At 43.5% G+C, this 24,186-nt stretch overlaps 1 protein-coding gene across 3 annotated transcripts in view; it reads left to right on the top strand.

The window, feature by feature from the left end:
* Nucleotides 1-24,186, top strand: part of LOC123752114 (uncharacterized) — a 197,564-nt gene that overhangs the window by 10,807 nt on the left and 162,571 nt on the right. The gene's annotated exons all lie outside the window — the stretch shown is intronic.

Here is a 24,186-nt window from a genome sequence, read left to right as displayed (position 1 = left end):
AGCAAGTGCACTGAGAATCACCACCTTAAAGGATGCACCAACTACTTCCTTCGATGCCTTCTCTGTCAAGGTGACGTCATATTTATTAATGTACTTTATTTTATCATATATATCAACATATTTATTAACATATATATATATATATATCATATCCTCAAATATGTATATGCCCTCAAATATGGAGGGAATGCGCAAGAACAACTCTCAGATGAAGGCAGCCTAGGCTATGTCCACCCATATTCTTGACATAAACCTGATGACCAAACCACACACTAGAAGACGAGCAGACAACGATGTTTATGTCCGGCCTGGGCCAATATCAAGTCGACAATCGACTTGATAGAAGACATGTTGTCCTTACACATGTTGTCCTCTTCTACTCACAAAAAGATAACAACGACCACTTCGAATCACTTCCCGTCTGCACCGCACTTGAAGAAACACATATCAGCCTGACTTTCTCTCGCCGGCACCTTACTGAGAGAACTCTCTTCATCGGAGACCCAGCGAGTGGATCATCAAACGAGAACTCCAAGAACTTGCGGACACAATCGAAGCTGAGAACTCTTCTATGATACCAACTGACATCATGGTCATCGTTCACCCCGTCTTCAGTGTCTGCTTGTCAATGAAAATAACCTTCACCACCATAGCTGAAGCGGACCTTGCTGCTGCACAAGGGCTCAAGTGCTTCGGAGTCAGGATTCCACCATTCCAGATCAAGAAGGAACACTATTACGATCTCCAACAATGCTTCAGTTGTTACAAGTATACACACTCCACCAAGAAATGTCCAGAAAGTGTCACCAAGTGCAGTGTCTGTGCAGAGGACCACCACTAGTCTATTTGCAAGGCGAAAATCCAACGTTGTCTGCTTTGCGATGATAACCATGTTGCAATTTTTCACCGTTGCAACAAAAGAGGAAATACAAGACCTGGCCGATGCGGGGAGACCTACCAGCGACACCGCTTCCCCCAGCGCCCATCCCAACCTTCCATATAATCAAAAGATTTTTCTGTTCAGCCAGGAGGCGCCTCTCGGCCCCGGACCTACCAGACTCCTCATTGTGGCCTAACGTCCAATCAACAACAACCCAGTCTCGACCTACTTCAGACGCTGGTATGGTATCTGCTCTGCTGCGCCTTCCTCAGAGGATTGCTGGATCTGACAATAATTTGTTAATCACAACTCTTAACACACTGTATGCTGCGAATGGCTTAACTACCTTCAGACTTCATGAGACGGTGCTCCGTGCAGGGCAGGCGCCTTCAACATCAATGGAAACTGCCTCGGCAGATTCTCAGCCTGCAACAACTGCTGCTAAATCTTCATCTGACCCAGTACAGGAAGACGACTTTCCAGCCGACAACGTTCCTGCCACTTCCACAAAGATTACTACCGACGTTCTACGAACCGGGAATACGCCCACCGAACCGTCTACTCCAGCTGTAGTTATAGCAACCACTTCACAACCCTCTCCACGACCAGCTGCTACTCATCTTTCTAGGTCACCACCTCAGCTTTTGATTAAACTGATTCGCATGATGAGGAATTCTCAGTGGCAACACCATCCCCTCATCACCGGAAGGTTTACTACAGACCTGCTGATTTTCTACTCGACACCTACGCCTACAACCTCGAACGACAGCACAGCAATGTCAACGAGAAGTAAAAAACCACGACTTTCACGATACCTAAGAAGACCAGCGATCCAAGTTTGCGGAAAACTGCAAGGAAAAACAAGAAAAAAAGAGGAGCAAGTCTGAAGACCAGCGATTGAAGAATGAAGACCCAACAATGAAGAGGTACTACCAACACCTACCATCAACTACTTTCAACTACCATCAACTGTCAGCAAACGTGAACCACCCCAAAAAGAATACGCCTCCTCCAAGCCAGACTAAGCACCTCACCTTCACCAGTATAAAGACCCACTGCCACACCACAAGTCTACGGGCTCACCATAACCCGTGCTACATGGACGCTTCGTTCTGAGTAGCTAAATCTGAAACAACAACAACAACCACAAGTCACAATCTATACAGCACCGCTCCTGTGCCAGGTAGGTCCATTACGGGCTCACCATAGCCCATACTGCTTGCCCCCGCTCCTGTGCCAGGTAAGTTACGGGCTCACCATACCCCGTGCTACTTGGAACTTGTTCCGAGTTGCTGAATCTATAACAAAAACAACAACCACAAGCCTCTTCTCGCAGAAGCTCAAAGCAGTCAGAACGTCAAATGGAGAACATCTCAAGACCTACAACGACTCACATCTTCACAGACGGATTAGTTGATCAAGAAAGAAGTTCTGCTGGGGCAGCAGTTTACACTACCAACCATGAAGCTTACTGGAGCATGAATAGTGGGTGTTCAACATTGCAAACAGAATTATATGCCCTGAAGGAGGCCATAAACTATACAATTGAGAATAATTTACATGATGTCATCATTCTTACCGACTCTAAAATTTTTGCTCCAGGCATTGCTATCCAGTCAGCACAGAGATAATATACAACTCCTCACAGAAATTCAACTTATAGGAAAAGAAGCACAAAATCTAGGGCTGTCAATCACCCTAAATAGGGTACCAAGTCACATTGACATTGATGGCAATGAAAAAGCAGACTCACTAGCAAAAACTGCCACTGCTCTACCAGTTGTACAGGTTCAAATACCTCCAAGTTTTTCACAGATTAAGGAGCAAATTAAGAAGAAAATACTCTCAACAATCAAAAGTCGCCACAGAGCCAAAGTAGCGAAAGGAAGAGTGTTATAAATTATATGAGTGTGGGGCTATGCTTCTATGGGTACTGGTACTATTAAGGGGTAAGGGTAGTTAGAAGACAAGAGTATCAAATATGGGAGAGCTAAAAGGCCCGGCCCCCAAAATAAACTATCCACAGTAGTAATAACTTGCTACTAGACCATATATGTTAGTCTAAGGGTTGATCAATGCGCTCCCACATAGGAAGAAGGGATACTCTGTAATTCATGTACTTATTTATTAACCCCTTAACAACCCCCCCATATACACTCACACCAATAACAATAATAATAATAACTTTACCACACTATCTTACGTTAAAAGCCTTGGTCCACTTAGGCAGGATACAAGGTTTACACTAATAACAAGCTAGGGTAAAGTACTACTGGATAAGCACTGAAGCTGGATGCAGCTTAGGGTAGGGAAACCACGTGGGACCCTAATACAAAACACAACACTTAGGGGTACCCAAAACACTGGCAAATACTACCCCCAGGTCTCACCAATCGTTACTACCAGAGTAGGCACACTTAACACCATATAATACTTAACTTAAGGGTACAGGAACTTAGGGTAAGGGAAATAAGTAAGAGGAGAAGGGAGAAGAGTAGGGGTGCAGCCACAGAGTAGGTCTCATCCGCACGAACACCAGCCAGAGAAGAGAGAGCTTCTAGCGACCAGCTGGCCTCCCTCATGTCGTGGTGCCGGAAGGAGCCTAATTGATCGTGCAGCTAAGCACATTAAAGATCTTCCCCTATGCAATGTATTGTTACTTTACAAATGATTAGAAAGTATTAGTAAGCAAAGTTGGTGCCTATGTTATTATTTAATAATCAACCCCCAGCTCAGTCTTTAAATGCTCTTTGAGAAACAACAATAGTCTTACGTCTGGCAGGGAAGATACAAACAATTGCCGCTAGTGATGCACCCAACTGTACTACCAGAAAGTTTAATAGCTCAATTTTGACCTCTGGTTTCCACTGGAGAACCCAGGGTCGTAACACTCCTCCCCCCTTCAGAGAAAAAAAAATGTGACTACTAGAATAGTAGTCATATTTTTTGTAAGAGTATACAGAGAATAAAAAGAAAAAACATATGACAAAAACAAAAAATCAAACAAAAACAATTTCTCTGCAAAAAAAATACAAAGGAGTTCTCTGAAAGAAAAAAAAAACATACACAAAAAAAATAAAAGAACAGGGAAGTAAATAAATTGGACACGGAATATTTAATGTCACAGGAGAACCTAAAAAAAATTAACTAAAGCATGACAGTTGGTAAATGGCTTTCTGTGGCTCAGATGAATGTTATTCAGGCAACCGGGACAGAGCGTTGGCTATCACGTTGAGTCTGCCCGGTAGGTGGGTAATGGAAAGATTGAAGTCCTGTAGGTACAACGCCCACCTGAGGATGTGTTTATTCTTACCCTTCATCTGAGTCAGGAAGACTAGAGGGTTATGGTCCGTGTACACTTCCACTATATTACCTGTGAGGTAAACTTCGAACTTTTTACATGTTAACACTAGCGCCAACGCCTCTTTTTCTACCACTGAATAATTGCGTTGCTCCTTGTCGAATTTCACAGAGTAATAATATACTGGGTGTTCCACCTGATCATCCCCAGTTTGCAACAACACTGCACCAGCACCCGAGTCAGACGCGTCAACATGAATTTTAAACGGTCGGTCGAACCTTGGACTAGCAAGCACTGGGGCGGAAGCTAAGATCAATTTCAAATTTTTTAATGCCTCTGCACAGTCTGATGACCACTTAAATTTAACGGCTTTCCGCAGCAAGTCTGTGAGAGGAGTGGCAACACTGGAAAAGTTCTGACAAAAACGTCGATAGTACGCACACATACCGATAAATCTTTGAACATCCTTTTTAGACTTTAGTACTGGATACTCCAGAATGGCACTGATTTTATCTTGCCGAGGTAACACTTTTCCTTGGCCCACTTCATAACCGAGGTACGTCACTGTGCCTTGGCCAAAATGACACTTTTTAGCATTTAAGGTAAGATTTGCCCTTTTCAAGATGGCAAACAACTGGTGTAACCTAGCTATGTGGTCAGCCCAATTAATGTCAAACAGCACGATATCATCTAAATACGCCCAACAATTTGGCACCTTAGCAAGTAGAGAGTTCATGAGTCTCTGGAACGTGGCAGGGGCATTACGCAAGCCGAACGGTAACACTTGATACTCAAAAACACCCTCGGGTGTCACAAACGCCGTTAGCTGTTTAGCACGTTCAGTGAGTGGGATTTGATAATACCCCCTCGAGAGGTCGAATTTCGAAACGTACTTGGCATTTCCCAACTCGTCGATGCAGTCCTCGAGGAGGGGCAGCAGATAGGCATCCACAATGGTCACCTTGTTGAGCTGCCGATAGTCGGTGCATAATCGCCAGGAGCCGTCTGGTTTGGGGACCAAAAGGCAGGGCGAGCACCAAGAGCCCTGGCTCGGCCGGATGAGGCCGTGCTGGAGCAAGAAGTCGACCTCCTTCCTTACGATGGCCTTTTCTGGACTCATCCGATAGGGTTGAAGGCGAATGGGAGTGTAGTCCGTCAACTCGACATCATGGCAAATGGCATCAGTCTGGGTCGGGACCTCCCCGAACAGACTGGAGAATTCATCAACCAACGACTGCACCTCTTCACGTTGGGCCATCTGCAAATGGGACAGTCCCTCCACAGCATTCACAGAACTAGAATTATTGAAAATGAGATTAGTTGGGTCCCCAGAACAATCATCCCCTCTCTCACTGGAAATGGAAACATTGGTTAGTGCAATGGGCCTGGGGCCCTGGAACTTCTTCAGTTGATTTACATGTATGAGCATTACCTGGTTACGTTTGTCAGAGTGCCTCACTTTGTACGTGAGGTCCCCAGTCTTTTCTGTCACAATGTAGGGCCCTTCGTACTTGTGGGACATAGTGTTCCCTAGTCGAGGCTTTAACACCAGGACAGGGTCGCCAGGCTGAAATACCCGTAACTTAGATTTAGCATCGTTACGTTCTTTCATCTTTTCTTGGGCCTTGCCAAGATACTTTAATGCAGCCGCCTTGCAGTCCTTGAGTCTCTGGTGGTGTTGCGCAAAGAAAGCCGAACCTTCGGTTAACGTTACGTTCCCTAACAGATTCTCCTGTAACATTTGCAAGGGTCCACGAACTTTATGGCCAAAGACTAACTCAAAAGGAGAACAGCCCAGTGAACTTTGTAATCCCTCTCTAGCCGCAAACAAAACATACGGTAAATTCTCATCCCAGAAGGTGTGGGAACTCTCGCACGATGTCTTCAACATCTGCTTCAGAGTTAGATGGAAACGTTCAATTACCCCCTGACTCTGTGGATGGTATGGGCTGGAAACCTTATGAGTTATTCCATGTTCCTTACAAAATTGCTCAAAAACATCAGACTTAAAATTAGTACCATTGTCAGTTTGCACGACCCGAGGCAGTCCAAAAGTGGAAAAAAATTGCAACATACGAGCAACAACAGTTTTTGCTCGGATGTTCCTTACAGCAAAAGCCTCTGGGTAACGAGTAGTGATACACATCATTGTGATTAGGTAAATATTACCAGACTTAGTTCTAGGTAATGGTCCAACACAGTCCATTAGCACATGAGAAAATGGTTCCTCTGGCACGACAATAGGCTTTAGAGGAGCTTTAGGTGGAGTCTGGTTTGGTTTCCCAACCAGTTGACAAACAATACACGCATTACAAAATTTTGCCACATCGCTTTTCAGCTTGGGCCAGAAAAAATACTTTAAAATTTTGTGATACGTAATATTAATACCTTGATGTCCCCCCATAGGATCATCATGAGCAGCTGCCAAAACTCTTTCTCTATAGCAGGTCGGCAACATAACCTGGTGGACTACCTCCCACTCATTTGACAAGGGAGCACTCTGTGGTCTCCATTTTCTCATCAAAATCCGATCATTGTAGTAGTACCCAGTGGCTGCGTCTACAATTTCCCCCATAGAGACGGCTGTCTCATGACAATCTGCAAGAGTGGGGTCAGCTTTCTGTAACTCACTCAAGGAGGCATCTAGGCCTTGGTCAGGTGCCATTGGCCGAGGCTCAACAGTGTTCTCCTCCACCTCCCCACTACTCTCGGTAGATGGTGGTGGCAGGCTCTCCACAATGTCCTCGGCCGCGTCATCGAGTCGGGCCATGAATGTGTCCGCGAGGTCCACTTGGTTTTCACCACTCGGAAAGCTCCTCGTGACCTCGGGATTTACCACCTTGGCAAGCACAGGGCTGCCCTTACATTTAAGTCCCATAGACCTGGTCACCGCGCACGCAGGGTACACAACATTATCCTCTGCGGCGGGTGGATCCAGGCAAACCTTAGGGGTAGGCAACATAATAGGCAGTCTGGAGTCCCCTACCTTATCCCCTGCTAAATCATTACCAACTATTACATCAACATTAGGGAAAGGTAGGTATGAAGTGACTCCGACTGTACAAACACCCTTGTGGAAATCAGATTCCAGGGTAACCTTATGGAGGGGTACTGCCCGAGTATCACTAGTGACACCCTCGACCAGTACCACCTCTCCAGTGTCGAGAGTGTTGGCACCTTGCAATGCACTCTCTAAAATTAAAGTCTGGATGGTACCGGTGTCTCGGAAGATCACCACGTCCTTCCAGGAAGAACCCTCAGACAAAAGTAGTCTCCCTTTCGATAAGAATGGGGTAAGCAAGTCCAACCACTGTGGGTTGGAGGTCTTACTCCCTAACCCTTCCGAAGGCCTCAAGCCCTGTGTCACAACTCGAGCATTGGGTCTTTTTTCAGGGTACAGTTGCCAACAACGACTAATAGTGTGGTTTGGACGATTACAGTGACCACAAAAACGTCGGGGAGAAGAGACATTACTAACAGAATTACCCTTCGGTTCACCCTTAGGTGCCGTGGGGCTAGACACTTTAACAGGGTTAGTTATGTCTGAAACAGAAGGTGCATTAGGTAAAGGGTTAGAATGAGCTGGTCTGGACTGGCTGTGGGTATAAGTTTTGCTACTCTGTGGGGTATAATTATTTCTATTGGGCCTTTTGCCTGCCAATTGGTAGTTTTCTGCCAACTTGGCCAAATCCCCTATTTTAGAATTTAACTCTATCCTTCCTTTAATGTACTGTGAAACATTCTCTGGCATAATATCTATAAAATGCTCCATTAAAATTAAGTTCCTGAGAGCCTCGTATGTTTCGGCTTTCGCCGAGCGAATCCATCTATCAAACAATCGAATTTGATCATTCACAAATTCAGTGAGCGGTTGGTTGTGAGTAGGCCTAAGGTTACGATAAACTTGGCGGTGAGCTTCAGGAGTAATTTCATATGCCCGCAAAATACATTCCCTGACTTTATCATATTCGAAACACTCGTCGTCAGGCATGTTTATGAAAATATCTTGTGCTTTGCCCCTTAGTCTTCCCTGTAGGATTTTCACCCACTCTTCCTTTGGCCAGTTCATGGACATGGCCAATCACTGAAAATGGTTGAAAAACCTTTCAGGGTCTGACTCGGAAAATTCAGGCAAATTATGCTTTTTCTCATAATGCCTGGGGTTTGAATCCCCGGCAGGTGGAGGTCCAGTGGCATTCGCTCTAATTCTAGCCTCCTCGGTTTTGAGTTTTTGCTCCTCTAATTTTATTTTTGCTAACTCTAAAGCTAATTCTCTATCCCTATGAGTTGCACTTTCTGCTTGGCTAGGCTGGCATAAAGGTGTATCACTTGCCAATAGTTCTTCATCAATACAATGTTGTAATATTTCATTCACAAAAGTCCACTTTTTATCCGCGTCATTTAATTCTAGGCCAAATTCCTTGCCTAACAATACTAAATTAGACTTTTTAAGTTTCTTTATCTCTACCACTGAAGGCTCCATTGCCAGTCTCTGCATTTCAGATGACATCACTAACAATTTTAGCTCCCAGCCAAAGAAAAAATTAAAAAAATAAAAATTGGAAAAAAACAAAAATTTGCACGGCCCCTAACACAAGGCCACACTAACCTTAATCGTGAAGGGATCCAGCTGGGTGTCCAGTCAGTGCAAGAATGTCCTTTGCTAGATGAGCTGGACCCTAGGCTAGCACACAACCGTTCTGCGGAAAACAAAAATTTTTAATTTTGGCACTCAAGAATCTAATTCTTTACACTAATAATGTTCATCCCGGACTGGCCAACCACTTGTTATAAATTATATGAGTGTGGGGCTATGCTTCTATGGGTACTGGTACTATTAAGGGGTAAGGGTAGTTAAAAGACAAGAGTATCAAATATGGGAGAGCTAAAAGGCCCGGCCCCCAAAATAAACTATCCACAGTAGTAATAACTTGCTACTAGACCATATATGTTAGTCTAAGGGTTGATCAATGCGCTCCCACATAGGAAGAAGGGATACTATGTAATTCATGTACTTATTTATTAACCTCTTAACAACCCCCCCATATACACTCACACCAATAACAATAATAATAATAACTTTACCACACTATCTTACGTTAAAAGCCTTGGTCCACTTAGGCAGGATACAAGGTTTACACTAATAACAAGCTAGGGTAAAGTACTACTGGATAAGCACTGAAGCTGGATGCAGCTTAGGGTAGGGAAACCACGTGGGACCCTAATACAAAACACAACACTTAGGGGTACCCAAAACACTGGCAAATACTACCCCCAGGTCTCACCAATCGTTACTACCAGAGTAGGCACACTTAACACCATATAATACTTAACTTAAGGGTACAGGAACTTAGGGTAAGGGAAATAAGTAAGAGGAGAAGGGAGAAGAGTAGGGGTGCAGCCACAGAGTAGGTCTCGTCCGCACGAACACCAGCCAGAGAAGAGAGAGCTCCTAGCGACCAGCTGGCCTCCCTCATGTCGTGGTGCCGGAAGGAGCCTAATTGATCGTGCAGCTAAGCACATTAAAGATCTTCCCCTATGCAATGTATTGTTACTTTACAAATGATTAGAAAGTATTAGTAAGCAAAGTTGGTGCCTATGTTATTATTTAATAATCAACCCCCAGCTCAGTCTTTAAATGCTCTTTGAGAAACAACAATAGTCTTAAGTCTGGCAGGGAAGATACAAACAATTGCCGCTAGTGATGCACCCAACTGTACTACCAGAAAGTTTAATAGCTCAATTTTGACCTCTGGTTTCCACTGGAGAACCCAGGGTCGTAACAAAGAGCCACTTCGATATAGTACGAACACGCCACTGGGTACTATATTCTTTCATGCTTGACAAAAAGATATCCAGAGACAGTAGCCATTCACAGACTCAGACTTGGTTACAAGTGCTGCTGGGAGGTAATAAACCCAATAGTTAAAGAGTGTCTTATCTGTGGAACAGAAGCAGAGGCACGACTATTGCACTACTTACTGGAATGTGAAGCTACTGAAGTCCTGCGCATCAAACTCAACCTTAATCCAACGACAGCATGTTACGGACCCGAGTCAATCGTCGGAGCATGGAGCAGTGACGACAACGCCATCTGTGAGTCCGTGCCCGAAAACCCCACAACATGGACAACGGCATCTAGTGGTGACAGGATAGGCCAGCAATAAGTGTTGGATTCCTGTCCTAGTCAGCTTGTGACGTAGCCGCTGCTGACCTCTGGTGAGGTGGCGCTTGGACAGTGAACGTCATCTATGGAGTGAAGAGGTGGACGTTTCTGTCTAAGCTAGTAAGTGAAGTTTCCTAGTGGCCCCATGTAGTGTCCCCAGTACTGATGACGTGTCTGGTTTCAGAGTCGACCTAAGACTGCTGTGTTGGACGATGGATGAGTCTACGCAAGGCAGCCAAGGTCTCTTCACCAGTCTGCTTTGTAGAAGCTGTGAGCCACCCCCGGACGAACTCTGCTGAGTGTATGATTGCCTGCCTGAGGAGTGGCAGTAACGGGATTTGCCGTATCCGGGGCTGGCTGGTGGAAGAGACCACCCACTGAGGTGCCGACCGAGGAGGGTGACCAGCGAGTCACACGAGGCTCTTGCCTAGGGCTCGCAACCCTAGTATCAGTCGTGGAGTGGCCTAAAACAGCGAGGCTGATCGGTACCTGCCAGCTACAAGCTGGATTGTGGTTGAAGGCTATCACGACGAGGCACCCAGTGGGACTGTGATTTGGCTGGCCTGTGGCCAGGGTAGGTTCATCGTAGAGTCATCGTGGATTCATCATGGGCCACGGAAGAAGAGGCCAGGGCTATCCAGAGTGAGCGTCGCCGAGTGTCCAGTGTCTTCGGAGGAAGACGAAAATGTATATAATTGTGTAGTAATAATTCCCGTGTGTTACTTTTTACTTATGTTGGTGGGAATATATATAAAGGAATATATAAAAGAATATATGAAGGAATATATATATAAATTTGATTACTATTGTATTTAATGTACCTTCCCCGTTGTTTTAACTTGCGCTACAGTACACACCCCTTGAAAGCCTCTACTAACTAGGGGCCGGATACCCAAACTCTAATACCATCAGAGAAGAACCCGGTTACGTCCCAGTAGGGTCGTAACACAGCAACTGTATTAGATGCACATTCCACAGTGACTGCAATGATTAGAATAGCCGTTGAAGAATGAGACACTCTAGTGAACATTCTGCACCTACATCTGTCACCAAAATAATGTTACTAAAATAAGACTAAAACCAGTGCACTAAAACAGAAGCGAAAAAGAAACAGGGAAAAAGGAGGAAACCCCCAACTCCATTTAAAACTTTGATCCAAATATCAGGGTAACAAGGTTATCACGAATAACCAAACTCAATTACGGGCTCACCATAGCCCGTGCTAAATGGACACTTCGTTCTAAGTAGCTAAATCTAAAACAACAACCACAAGCCTCCTGCCACGGAAGAACTCTATAACGACAAGCTCCACTCCGAGATGTTTACTTGTTGCCAACCTATTATGGACAGGCCACCGAACTTTCAAGTCTCCTTCACCATCCAAATCCTCAAGAATTTCATCTCATCCCTCTTCGTTTCCCCAAAGGTCTCTTCACAGCGATTTCCAGTATTTCCTTCTTTCGACATGGGCAACAGTGGGAAATTGCAACATGGTTACCATTGCAAAGCAGAGAACGTAGGAATTTCGCCTTGCAAATGAAGAAGTGGTGGTCTTCTGTGCAGACGCTGCACTTAGTGATGCGTTCCAGACATTTCTTGGTGGAGTGTATATACTTGTAACACTTGAAAGATTGTTGGAGATCTTAATAGCGTTCCTTCTTGATCTGGAATGGAGGAATCTTGTCTGTGAAGCATCTGAGCCCTTGTTCAGCAGTAAAGTCTGCTTCAGCTATAATGGAGAAGGTAAGTTTCATGGTCAAGCATTCACCGGAGTTGAATGCTCCCCCAACCCTCCGAAGTCCAATGTCCAAAGAGCTTGGAAAGGTTGGGGAAGGAAGAAGGATTAGAAGATACAATTCTGGAAAATAATTTGGATGGTGAAGGAGGAGCCTTGAAAGTTCTTGGGGTTGTCCACCATGGGTTTGTATCAAGTATCGATATCGGAGTGGAGCTTGTCTTTCTTGGGGTTTTCTTCCATGGCAGGGGGCTTGCGACGATTTGGTCTTCATGTTGGTGTAGGACTCGTCTTCACGTTTGGTGTGGTGCACTTTTTGTTGTTCTTGTACTTGAAAAATGATGGCAGTTGATGGTACTTGATGGTAGTCGTTGTTGATTCTTCATTCGTGCTCATCTTGTTTCTTCTTCCTTCTCCAAGCTCTCGTCATGGGTTTCACAGAGGGAACCGCCATTGGTTTTACTCCTATGACATTGCTGTGCTGTCGTTCGAGGTTGTTGGTGTGGTGTCCAAAAGGAAATCATCTGGTCTGTAGTTAAACTTTCGCTGAAAAGTGGATGGTGTTGTATTTTCGTCTGACGAATCAAAAGCTGAGACGGTGTTCTTTGAAGGTTGAGTAGTAGCAGGTCGTGGAGATAGTTGCAGAGTGGTAGCTGTAACTACAGCAGGAGTAGATGGTTCAATGAGCGTTTCCGCTGTTCGTAGAACATTGGCAATAATCCTCATGGAAGTGGCAGCAACATTTGTGGCCTGGCGAGTCTTCTTCCTCTACTGGGTCAGATGGAGGGTTAGTAACAGGTGTTGCAGGCTGTGCAGCTGCCGAGGCCGGTTCTGTTGATGGTGAAGGCGTCTGTCCTGCAGGAAGTACCGTCTCGGGAACACTGTAGGTAGTTAAGCCGTTTGCAGCATTCAGTACATTTAGAGTTGTGATAAACAAGCTATTGTCAGACCCAGCAATCCTCTCAGCATGGCGCAGCAGAGTAGGTACCAGACCAGCGTCTGAAATAGGTTGAGACTGGGCTGTTGATATTCTACTACTGTTAGGCTCCCAATGAGGAGGCTGGGAAGTCCGGGGCCGAGAGGCACTGCCAGGCAAATTTTGGAAATTCTGGAAGAGGATGTGGATGGAAAATGAGGTAGGTAAATAGTTTGGTGGCTTATCCACTGCGGGTTGACGTTAATTGTTTTTTTTGTTGTTTTTTTTGTCTGGGTTGCGTGGTAGGCTGGGTTGGCAGGAGAGGGTTTCACAAGGGCTTGAGGTGAGGTGAAGAGATGTGTAAACTTTGTGTTGTTCTTGAACGTGAAAATGTCCATAGGAAAATGTCATGAAGAGAGCAGTTGACACTGGGAAAATCTAACGGTGATTGATTTCCTTATTAATTCAAGAAATTGTATTTATTACTTAGATATTATTGACGAATGGACTGTATTTTATAACTACCGTACCCGGCCACACGTTGCTGTGGCTCAGCAACACATGTGCATTGCTGAGCCACAGCAACCATCCCCTGTCCTCCCATCCTCCCCACCATTTCCCCTCTCCCCTGTCTCCTTGTCGTCCCAACCATTCCCCAAATCCCCCGTCCCCTTGTCCTCCCCACCATTCCCCCTCCTCCCTCGTCCCTTTGTCCTCTCCACCATCCCCCACTTCCCTGTCCCCTCGTCCTGCCCCCCCCCCCATTCTCAACTCCGCCGTTCACTCATCCTAGCCACCATCCCCCATCTCATCGTCCTCTCCACCATTCCTCCCTTTCCTCGTCCCCCCTAGTCCTTCCCACAATTCTCCACTCCCCTGTCCCCTCATCCTCCCCACCAACACCCCTACCCCATTCCCTCGTCCTCCCTGCAATTACCCCCTTCCATTGTCCCCTCATCCTCCCCACCATTCCCCACGCCCTCTTCCACTCCATTCCCAAATGATCTCATGTTCCCATCACTGAAAAATAAGACGACTAGTTAAAAAAACGAAATGAAAAACAGTAAAAAAATTAAGAAATAAACTATACTCATGAAATAAACGTAATGGTAAACAACACTGCTCAATTCCAATGCAATGTTCCAAAATAATTGAATCAAAGTGAAAATAAATCGAAATCTATGAAAATTCAAATTATCAGTACAATCGAAAAAATTAAAATGGAATCATAACATATTTAGTATTGCGTGTGTTGCTTTTACGTGAAATAGATGGCACTGCTTTTCCAAAAAAGCATGTTTTTACCTGTCACAGATGTGGCATCTATATAGTAGGTATATAAAAACATCTGTGTATTCGAATGGAACATTGTGTCAAAATTTCAGAGCAATCGGTGAAGAGATTTCGGAGAGCACAGAGCGAGTTGCTCCCACGCCCAACAGATGGCGCTGTTAAAAAAAAAAAAAAATTCCTGTTACAGGTGAGGCATGTATATTACCAGTTATATAAAAACATGCACCTATTCGAATGCAAGGTTTTGTCAAAATTTCAAAGCAATTAGGACAGAGGTTTCGAAGATTTCCCTCACATGAAAAACACGGTTTTAAAAAAAAGTATGCTTTTTCCTGTCACAGACGTGACATCTATATAGTATGTATACAAAACCCCCCCTGGATGTGAATGGAAAGTTGTGTGAAAATTTCAAAGCAATCGGTGAAGAACTTTCGGAGATTAGCGATTTTGAACAAACGAACATATACATTTTTATTTATATAGATTAATTATCACCAGTAAACTTACCTTCATATATATTTTGGGGGTTTCATATTTCAATCTTACTGTATTTAAACGGTTAATGTGCTATAGATCCCACTACTATTTCGATAAACTTTCTAAGGCCTCAGCGGTTTTGTAATGTGAGAACGGGTTATCCCACATCAGATTTCCCAGACATCTGAACTCCAAGTATTAATGGCATCCGTGTAGTCCTGGTGTGTCCCAGCTCAACTAATTTCTGGTGTACTCACCAGCGGAAAGAATACAACGTAGCATCTACCAAGAACAGATATACTTCAATTGTTGCCCATAAATGTGGTTAGTTAGAGATACTTACCCTTGTGGGTGGTGCTGTCCTGTGCCCTAACGATTAATGCTAGTCACAAATATTTGGTAAATAAATCTGAGCTGATAGACTAACCAAACTGTGGCACTTTCCTCTTGTTTTGCAAGTTGCGGCAACAAATAGTGACTCTATATCTTTATTGTAAGTCACGCTGCTGTCTAGAACTTGCAGGAGGAAATTTGTGTTGTGGGAGGCTCACTTGTGAGCTCAAAATTCAACAACACTCTAACTCCAGTGCCTTGTCTACAATGCCTGCTTTCTTTCCCTTGCTCCCTGAACATGTCAAGAAACTGTTTGTTATATTTCGAGAGAAGTGGCTTATTTAGTATATTTGACTAATGATTATTACTGAATATGTTTAATAGCAATAATTTTGTTATTGTGTTGCCAGTTTTGAGACTGGAAGATGTTTAATGTAACGTTAGTTAAAAACGTTGAGAACGTTGTTTATCCGATACAGGGTACTATACCCCATTCTCTGTAATCTTTTCCTGACTAACAAAAGTATTTATTGGCTACTTGAACTAATGCAAATTAACAGAAGTTATAGCTGTTACATTAGAGTTTATATTAATAATAATAAATATTCATCTATTTGATGTGGAAATTTCCCACATAATTCTGGGGGGGGGGGGGGGAATCACGAGTCGGAGTCCAATGTTTGACTGGCGAACCCATCATTGCTCTTATTCAGAATTATGATAATATTGTTTAAGTTTAAATTTGAACTGTTGTGCGGCAGTTCATACACGAGGGATGTCCCATACTGGAACTGCAGGGGTGGGAAGCGTTTGGGTAACTTCATTTCCTGCTAGCACCAAAGGAATCAATTTCTCTAGTGTCTTGAGGCTAGTGGTGTACTTTACTTTCGTAATTCTCAAGACACCCTGGCTGTTTGGATGGACTAAGAAATAGAGGCCTCTCTAAGCGTCGATGGTCGCTGTCCACCAGCACAACATGGATAGGTTGTAATTGAATTCTGTTGTTGAGGTTGTTATCTCCATAGTGATACTCCCTCAGAGCAGTTAGGTACGCACAGGTCCAAGCTTCCTTCTACTGACAAATTACTCTGGACAGATGATTATAACTATGAACCAGGTCGTTTTCTCTGACATACGAAAGATCTTCTGGTCCCTTGTCAGTGAGGGACACTAAAGTAATAAGAAGTCCTCCGTACATCAGATGAGATGGACTTAATGGTTCACATTGCGAGTTATCATCAGCGAGGTAGGTCAGTGGTCGGTTATTGACTCGAGACTCAATTTCCATGACAACGATTTGCAGCTCCAGGAGATTGATTTTTTGCCGATGTGGGGTTTTTCTAAGACAACGTTTGACTGTTTCCACCATCCTCTTGTAAAAGCCACCGTGTGGGGTATTTTCAAAGCAGAAATTTATTTGTTTATTTATTTATAAAATACATTATTAATTTATTGAAATTACTTTATTATTATTAATAATGAATGGACTATATATTAAAAAGTGATGTGTATATTCTGAAATTATCCTGCTAGATGTTTATCTGTACACAAGTTTGAGGGGTTTATAGCTTATTAATAAACATAGCTTATTAATCAAATAATTGATAGTAGTAATAAACTACTGAGTTAATGTTCCACTTCTAAAATGGGTTAGTAAAATGTTTATATTGGTCTCAGCTGGTTTGAAGTAACTGGTCATCTAACATCACACATGGTCCACCATGTCTGATGGTGGACATTAATACATGTAGTCCGTCCTGGACCTGTATTAATGGTGGCTTGATTATTAATGGACATAATCCTTGTTATGTCCACCTCAACCAAGTATCATGTGGACACATTCAACTGGAAACACTGTAATATCTGATGAATTCATATATGTACAGGTGTTACACTTGAACTTAAATTGTTTTAATAATGAGGCTTACCCTTGTGGTATTGTTGTCATGCTGCTTAGCCAACTAACTTATCTGAGAGTTATATGGCCTAAAACTAACAAGACATGGGGGGTTTATTTGTCAGATACTTAGCACTTCCCTCTGTTTCTTGCAACAATTAGTGACTAATGTGAGTCACGTTGCCCTTCGGGATTCGCTGGTAGAGTTAGTGGTCACATGGTAGGCTCAATGTCGGCTCAATAACCTCGTGACTTATCAACTCCCCAAGTAAGTGCACTCTAGCCACACACCATGGCTGCTTGGTTTACAATGCCTGTTCTCCATATCCCCCCCCCCCCCCAACTCTGGACATGTCCAGAATTTGTTTGTTTTATTTTGAGAGAAGTGCTTATTTAGTATATTTGACTACTGAATATTATTGAATATAGGATTATTATCAATAATTTGTTTATTGTGTTACCAGTTCTGAGATTGAAAGATGTTTAGTGGAACATTAACTGAATTTTGTGAAGAAATCTGATAGTAGCGGCCTTTCCCATTCTCTGTAATCTTTTTATGACTAACTAGTATAAATTAACAACTTCTTTTGACAGTTATATTAGAGTTTGTATATTTGATGTGGAAATTTCCTCACATAATTCCGGGGTGGGGGGTGGGGGAGGGGGGAACATGGGTCAGAGTCCAATAGTTAGGGCTGCCAAGCACTTCATTCCTCTCCTTCAAAATTATAATATTGTTTTAATTTTAAATAGCACTGTTGTGCAGCAGTCCTGTACTGGAGCTGCATGTGTTGGATGTCTTTGAGGGACTTCATTTCCTGCTAGCTTTAAAGGAACTAGTTTCTCTATTGTTTTGAGAGCAGTGTTGCCTCAGCACCTTACTTTCACTATTCTCAAGATACCTTGATTGTCTAGATGAACAGAGACTATACGACCTAGAGGCCACTCTGAGTGTGGTCCATCACTGTTCACCAAAACAATGTCACCAGGTTTTAAGCTAATTTTGTTGAAGGTGTTGTTTGCCCCATAATGATACTTCCTCAGAGCAGTTAAGTATTCTCGAGTCTATATGTCATTCTACTGACCTATTACTCGTGACAGGTGTTTATAGCTCTTAACCAAGTCACTTTCTCAGACACGCGAAGAATCTGCTGGTCCCTCGTCCATGAGAGATGCTAGAGTGCTAAGAATTCCCCCATACATCAGATGAGTTGGTCTTTGTGGCTCACGTTGTGAGAGATCGTTAGAGAGGTAGAGGTCTGTTACTGACCCGAGATTATCCTCGTTCCGCGTTCCGCGAGCGCTATGTCATGGGTTCGTATCCTGGCCGGGGAGGATTTACTGGGCGCAATTCCTTAACTGTAACCTCTGTTTAACGCAACAGTAAAATGTGTACTTGGATGAAAAAACGATTCTTCGCGGCAGGGGATCGTATTCCAGGGACCATAGGATTAAGGACTTGCCCGAAACGCTACGCGTACTAGTGGCTGTACAAGAATGTAACAACTCTTGTAAATATCTCAAAAAAAAAAAAAAAAAAAAAAAAAAAAAAAGATTCGATTTCAGTGAGAACGGTTTGTAGCTCCTGTAAGCCAATCTTTTGATGGTGGAGGGCTTTCCTTATATAGTGTTTCACTGTACACACCATTCGTTCGTAGAAACCTCTGTGCCATGGTGCTCTGGGGGGGGGGGTATAAACTTCCAGTGGCACTGCTGCTGATTCAAAGCAGTGTGTACCGCTTCATGGACCCAGACTTCCCTCAGGCATATTTCCCCCTGCCACTAAGTTGGACCCATTGTCTGAGATCATCAACTTTGGGCAGGATCGACGGGTAGCAAACCTGCGGAAAGCCTGTATGAATGCCTAAGCACTTTTTTTCAGGAGCCACTCCTAGATGTACTCCCCTTGTTGTGGCACAGGCGAATAGGCAGATGTGCACCTTTACTGGAACTATGTCCTTAGTGCCTGCTATTGTTAGAGCCCCTATATACTCTACACCAGTGGTCTCAAAAGGACAAAGGTGGACAACTCGTACCTTAGGGAGTGGCGGAGGTCCTGGATAAAGGTAAACCCGAACGTCGTACCTCCGGCAGATTTCACGGGATTTGACTATGGATTTTACTGTTTGGCGACCTTGAGGAAGCACGAAGTGTTGTCTTAGGTCAGTGAAGGTATATAGTACCACACCATGTAAAATGCCATGTTTGTTTATGTGAGGGAATGAAAATTCCCTCAGCTAGTTTTTCTAGTTTTCTAGATTAGGCTAGAGTCGTTTTAGGATTCTAGACAAGAAGTTTTCAAACTACATGCACTTGTGTGGTGTTGGATGAAAGCTTATGCTAAGAACCATCGTTTAAGACTAGCCAGAGGTCTGTGACTGCTCTGTAGAGAGAGTTACAGAATTTAGTCTGTTGTCTGGGAAAATGTCATTTGAGAGTGAGTGTGGTATGAGAGGGTACTTGACTCGCCAACGGTTTTAGAGGTGGGGGGACAGAGGGGTGAACGTCGCCTCCCCCACCATGTGAGGTATGACGCCACACTCCTAGGCCTCCCCCTCCTTGTGACGTCACAGGACGCCTCATGGTGAGGGCGTCTGTGATTGGTCTAGGCACCTCAGCTTCGTGGTGAGTTTTAGGCGCGAAAGGAGGTGATTGGAAGCGGCACAATGAGCTCTGCCGGCTTCGTGCTGATTGGTCAAGACAAGGTAGGGGGTTAGACGGGCATTTGAGTTTCCCTATGCCGCCAAATCTTCAGTCTGAGCTGGGCGGCGAGCTGAGGACAAGGTGTCCCCAGGTGGGGGTGGCGTCTGCCACCTCCACCACTATTATCGCTGTTACATCCTTATTACTCATCGTGCATGGCACTCCTGCTATCGTGGATTGTGTCGAGGCCCAATGGCACTCCTGCTATCGTGGATTATGTCGAGGCCCAATTTGCGTGAAATGGGGCCAAGGAGTACGGAAGGAACAGTGAAAATCTAAGAGAGCACTCATGAGGCAGCTGGCAGGCCTCATGGTGTATCAGATGTTTGCTCACATCTATTATCGGTTATCCTGTCTATGTTAACGGACAATTGGTGGAATAGAGCAGGGCCTCCCAGAGTAATTGTGGTGATAATACAGGCCCCTGTTGGACTTTGAATTCCACCTTGCTGTGTCCGCCATGTTGTGACGGCGGCCATTATCACACTTGGTGTGCGAGCAAGGCATGCTCTGGTATGATGTGGATGTGGGTGCTCTCCCATCCACGTTGTGTATGCCTGTGGCCGCTAGCCAGCCAGCCTGAGGCAAACCCCAATGTGCGCGCCGCACTGCTCTGTGGCCAGACACCATGGGGCCACGTGATGGCCACACCCTGGCCACGCGCCTGTGGGCTACCCTGTGCGCCACTCTGCGTGCCACCTTGGCCACCCCGCGCGCAAGCTCATCCCGGGTGGGCGCTGTGACGCCCCGCGCTATTTCGTGGCCACCCCTTAGAGCCACGCGGTGGCCACATGCCTTGGCCACCCCTTAGAGCCACGCGGTGGCCACATGCCTTGGCCACCCCCTTGGGCCATGCTTGGCCACATGCCCTGGTCACACCCTAGGGCCACACCTAGTCGATGCACGTGGAGTGAGCTTCAGCAAATGAGGTAGTGACCAGGGAAATGGATGAATGAGAGTGGAAATCGTGAGTACACAATAATATTGTCACAGTGTCTCAGGACTGTTGTTAATTCCGGTAACAGCTGTGTTGTCCCATAGCGCCAGCCAGGCAAGGGAAGCAGCTGAGAGACCGCTGTCTGTACTGACGTCCAAGTGACTGTTTGTGATGCACCTGGAGATGGATGTTATACACAGTACCACATGTAGATGTATATAGATATATGTTGTTTGTAGACTGACTCGAGTATGTAACCGGTCAGTGTAGGGATTTACCATGTAAGTGATAAGGCTCTGAACAGCGAGTGGGACTGATTGCAGCATTTGGCAATTGCTCTTCATGGTGGTGTGAAGGGTATGGCGAGTGTTGTGTCAACACCTCCGGGAGGCAGGTTCCTGGCACCTGACGGGCAGGCGCAGGTTGAACAGACACCTGTCGTCTGGCCCCGTGATGCATTTGGTGCTTGGCAGATGGTGAAGTATTTGGTATCCAGCTGCTACGAACACTATGTCCAGGTGGCTCTGCAAAGGAATTAGAGCCGGCAGCTGTACCTGGCAACCGTCCTCCCGGGTGGGCGGGGCCGGGCACCTGGCCGTAAGCAGCTGGTCGCTTGACACAGTCAAGGTGCCAGGCTTGAACACCGCTCCTGCCACGTTTATGCATTTTTCACTTACTGTAAGATTAATAATTCTAACACGAATTTTCTCAATATTTCATATGTTTCTTTTCACTGTCGATGGTAATTGAAAAATCAATTCTCTAAATTCATTTTTATTTCTAGTCTGATGCGACACTTGAACGCGTTTCGTAATAACTTATTACATTTTCAGAGACTTTAGTTTACACACACACAACTATAACCTGCAAACACTAAACAGAGTCCTACTATGCTATAATTTAAACGGCTTTCATTTTATATACCTGCATTTGGGTGAGGTGATATGTTACAACAGTTTTGGATGAGGTGAAAACACAAGACACAAAACACAAGACAAAACCATTGGAGAAGCCGTTGTTGACTAGGACCTGCCTTACCCTACAGAGTTCTTATTCGACTTGCTTCCATCCTGAGCTGTGGCTGAGAGCACGGTCGACATAAGCATTAACAACACTCATCTTGTTGACTAGGCAGGTCCTAGTCAACAACGGCTTCTGCAATGGTTTTGTTTAAGACATCATAAGCAGGGAGGTGAAACACCATGCAACCTCTGAAGAGACAACTAACACAACACCTGTACCCCTGTATATATATATATATATGTCGTACCTAGTAGCCAGAACGCACTTCTCAGCCTACTATGCAAGGCCAAATTTGCCTAATAAGCCAAGTTTTCCTGAATTAATATATTTTCTCTAATTTTGTTCTTATGAAATGATAAAGCTACCCATTTCATTATGTATGAGGTCAATTTTTTTTATTGGAGTTAAAATTAACGTAGATATATGACCGAACCTAACCAACCCTACCTAACCTAATCTAAACTATCTTTATAGGTTAGGTTAGGTAGCCGGAAAAGTTAGGTTAGGTTAGGTAGGTTAGGTACTCGAAAAACAATTAATTCATGAAAACTTGGCTTATTAGGCAAATCGGGCCTTGAATAGTAGGCTGATGAGTGCGTTCTGGCTACTAGGTACGACATATATATATATATATATATATATATATATATATATATATATATATATATATATATATATATATATATATATATATATATATATATATATATATATATATATATATATATATATATATATATATATATATATATATACATATATATACATATATATACATATATATATATATATATATATATATATATATATATATATATATATATACATATATATACATATATATACATTATATATATATATATATATATATATATATATATATATATATATATATATATATATATATATATATATATATATATATATGTATATGTATATGTATATGTATATATATATATATTGGTGTATACTGGCAGCAGGTTTTCTTTCAAACATGTTTCATTGAATATGACCGCATATTCTGTATTTATTATTTTCTGGTTTAGGGCTTCTATCCCTCTAACTATTTTCTTAGCATCAGGGCTTAATTGAAATAGGAGTTCTCCAAAACTCATTTTCGTACTTTTAAGGTGAAGAAAAGAAGTGATTTACTATAGAGTGTATTACACTTATTTGTATAATTTGCACGACGTTTCGAACCTCCATGGTTCATTCTCAAGTGAACAGATCTTACAATACTAGTTGATTTTATACCCCCATTAGGTCAGGTGATAATACAATGAAGGTGAAAACATGGGGGGATACATAAGGGATAAACATAGGGGCTGCAGAAGGCTTATTGGCCCATATGAGGCATCTCCTATCTAAACATAAAGATTAATCCAGTGTAATTGGCCTGTTATGTTGGACATTGTCTTCTGTGTTGGCATCGATATGTTCTTGTCTTGTCCTTACTCTCATGGTGGGTAGAGTAAATAGTTCCGTGATTTGGGTGTTCATGGTAGGTCGCTCTATTCTTATGTGAATTGCCTCAAGAATTTGTAATCTTCTTGAATCTTGGGTTTTGTCTATTATGCAAGTATTCTTGTTCAACATTTCTCTTGTTAGAGTAATGTCATGGGCTTGTCTCATGTGATTCCTAGGGGCACCAGATTGAAGATGGCATGTCAAACGCCTCGTCAGCTTGGTCGACGTCATACCTATGTACTTACATTGAAGGTTACATCCTTCGTGGGGGCAAGTGTACATGTATACAACGCTTGACTGCTGTAGAGGGTTCTCCGTCGGCTTCGGGCTGTTTTTGATAAGGAGTTCGGAAGTCTTCTTGGTTTTGTAGAATATTATCAGGTTTATGTTTTGGTTAGGAGTAGTGCTTTTTACTCCTTTACGGATTATTTCTTTCATTATTCTTTCCTCTTTTATATGTTCACTGTGCATGGTTGATTTGTAATATAATTTTATTGGGGGTGTTGTGGTTTCTGTTCTAGGTTCTGAATTATACCAACGGTCCAAGTGTCTTCTTATAGCAGCGTTTATTTCCGCGTTGCTATATCCGTTGTTCACCAATACCTGAGTTACTCTTTCAAACTCTCTACTCACGTTGCTCCATTCAGAGCAGTGGGTAAGCGCTCGACGAATATAAGCATTGAGAACACTGGCTTTGTATCTTTGGGGGCACTCACTTCTACCGTTCAGGCATAATCCTATGTTGGTGGGCTTGGTATATACGTTGGTGCTTAAAGAGGTTCCTGTTTTTGTTATTAGTACATCCAAGAATGGCAGACTGTTATTTTCACTATTTTCATGTGTAAATCGGAGTACTGACTCTCTCTCTAGGTGTCTTTTTAGGTCAATTAGTTCATCTGAGTCTTTTACTATTACGAATATGTCATCTACATAACGGCAGTATACAGTTGGTTTTTGTCTGCTACTGAAGACCCTATCTTCGATGGTTCCCATATAAAAATTAGCAAATAAAACTCCTAAGGGGGAGCCCATTGCTACTCCGTCTATTTGTAAATACA

Source organism: Procambarus clarkii, chromosome 86, assembly GCF_040958095.1.
Source record: "Procambarus clarkii isolate CNS0578487 chromosome 86, FALCON_Pclarkii_2.0, whole genome shotgun sequence".
Classification (NCBI taxonomy): domain Eukaryota; kingdom Metazoa; phylum Arthropoda; class Malacostraca; order Decapoda; family Cambaridae; genus Procambarus; species Procambarus clarkii.
This window is presented reverse-complemented; position numbering and strand designations above follow the sequence as displayed.